Source organism: Perognathus longimembris, chromosome 1 (genome assembly GCF_023159225.1).
Source record: "Perognathus longimembris pacificus isolate PPM17 chromosome 1, ASM2315922v1, whole genome shotgun sequence".
Classification (NCBI taxonomy): domain Eukaryota; kingdom Metazoa; phylum Chordata; class Mammalia; order Rodentia; family Heteromyidae; genus Perognathus; species Perognathus longimembris.
The window spans coordinates 121,854,818-121,857,374 of NC_063161.1; the positions used below are offsets into that span (position 1 = coordinate 121,854,818).

Below are 2,557 nucleotides of genomic sequence, written 5' to 3' on the forward strand. Positions count from 1 at the left end.
TGTGAGAGAGAACATTGCAGTGACCAGAAATGAGATTGGTGTGTTTCCCATACCACAGTCCAGAGGGGAAACAACTTCTATTCATGTGATTCCCATTTGACAAATCCATTCAAATTACATTCATCTTATGAATGAAATTAGACATTATTTGAAAGAGAACTTTGATTAGTTTAAAGGCTGAGGATGTAATGAAGTAGCAGAATACTTGCATTGTATGGCCCTTGATTCAATCCCTGGTACTGCAAAAACAGGCAAACAAGCAAGCAGACAAAACTAAAAATTTACTTTTATTATGGACAAATATGTGATATTTTGGAGTGCTTTTTTTCCATTTGGTCCAATTATACTACTAGGAAGTATTTTAGTAATTTCAATTATCTAATAAATTGTTCATTTTACAAATTAGAAATTTAGAAATAACATTTTTCATCTTTACTGCTTTTTTAAAATTTAATTTTATTGTTAGGATGGTGTATAGAGGGGTTTTAGTTATATACATAGGGTAGTGAGTACATTTCTTTTTTTTTTTTTTCTTGACCAAACCTGCTTTATTAGCACAGCACCTGTGCAGCTCTGACAGGAACTTCGTATACAATCAACAACTCCCAACATTCAATAGCTGGTCAAGGACAGGGCTCCAAGGCTCTCCCTACCACTCCAGAGTAAAGGAGCAGAGTTGGGAGCACAGCTACTCCCAGCAGGCCATGGGGAAGTCCTCTGCACTGTCTCTGGGTTGCAGCTCCCCTTGCTCCTCTGCCTCTTTCCCAATATCTTCCATGAGTTGCTCCAAGTCCAGGTCACTGGATGCTCTATCCTCAGGTGGGGCATGAATAACGGCCTCAGCTAGTAGCTCGGGGAGTGCAGGCCAAGCTTTCCCCACCAAGGGACAGGGCTCATGACAAGCTGGTGGGGCCAGGCCCTGGGACACCATTCTAACGACGTTTTCCTTAGACAATCTGGGCGCTGTGGCCTTGCTTTGAGGAGCTTGAAATTTTTCTTACAGCCTGGCTGGTCTGGATTCCTTGGCTCTTCTTTCTTGATTGTGGACACAGGAGCATCTACACATTCATTGTCCAGAGATCTGCTCTTCATTCTCTTTTTCAGGGGTCTGTCTTGTTCATCTGCGGTGCCTGTAGGCTTGGATTTTTTGGTTTGCTTTTTGGCTGACCTGGAACCAGGCAAAGTTGGATTCTTCCCCCCCCCCCCCCACTGTTGTCAGATCTACCATATCGGTTCCAGAAACCAATCAAGTTGACCCGAGCCAGAATATCAACTTGTTGTGCCTTGTGAGCCATCATTATGGCTGCCCCCAGTTTCTGGCTGTAGTCCTTGTGCTTGTACTTTTTCACTCCTATTAGCTCCAGGACAGTTCCTGGAAGTTCTTTAGCATGTTGATTGGGATCCAAGCACGAGAAACTGTGTCTCCAAAAAACGTCACGTGGTACTTAGATGGCAAATGATCAAGATGAGAAGCAAAAATAAAATACTCTCCCAGGTCAGGATCAGATTCTACCATGCCTGGCTACCAGGGATAGCCATATTTCTTGGCCCAGAGGGACATAGGAAGCATAGGCCACTTCACTCTCAGACTGTCCAGGCCTCCTCAGGAATATCACAGCGATTATAGGCCAAGTCTGGATTCAGGTCACAGATGCAGTTGTCAGGGAGAATTGAAGGATCAATGTCCCCACTCAGCTGCCTCCATTTTTCACAGTGTGGCAAGGAACATTGAACCCGGACTTGACAATGAGGAGCTTCAATCTTTCCTCTGCTCTCAGGGAAGCTACTAAGTGTCTTTTCAGAGGGTGCAGGAATTGGTTGGCTTGCCTTAGATGGTCCTCTCTGAGGGATAATTTCATTTTCTTGAGAGGCTGAAATCTGTGGATCCACACTGGCATTACCAATAGCAGTAGCAGAAGAAGCAATTCTTTGCTTTTTGTGTAACTTGGTACATACTATGCACTGAGCACAGCAATTCTCTGCCAAATTAAGGCCAGATCCCACCCCTCCCAAGCAGTCCTGGAGGGACTTCTGTAGCACAATCTGGACAATCTCCTCAAATTCTGCATTGGTAAGAGTTGTTTTTTCCTTTTTTTCTTCTCCATAGACTTGTCTTGAGCCTTGCCTTTTATCTCCCATCCACTGTTTGGCCTATTCTCTGTGATTGCCTTCTCCTCCTCCTCTAACTTGGTCTTGAACATGATAGTCTCAGTTACTCCCTCTGATGTTCTCACTCCCAGTGTCATGTACTCCTGGGGTGAATTAGGACCTTGAGGTATCACCTACAATTTTTGTGTAGGTGGAGCAAAGCTTTTCTTTGTACCATTTCCACATTCTTCCTTTTTCTGCAATGTTGCCATCTTTCCACCAAGAAACTTTATGTTCTTTGCTTAAGCACAAAGAAGCTCAGAAACAGTGCCTAGTCCCTGAGTTCAAGCCTCAGGATCAGAAAAAAAAAACCACAAAACAAAAAAACAAAACAAAACAGAAAAGAGGAAGAGGGGCTGGGAATGTGGCCTAGTGGTAAAGTGCTCGTCTTGTATACATGAAGTCCTGG

The 2,557-nt window shown here is 43.8% G+C and overlaps 1 pseudogene; it reads right to left on the reverse strand.

Moving 5' to 3' along the window:
- Positions 1-1,100: 1,100 nt before the first annotated feature.
- LOC125352724 lies at positions 1,101-2,139 on the reverse strand (annotated as a pseudogene).
- Between the last annotated feature and the right edge of the window lie 418 nt (positions 2,140-2,557).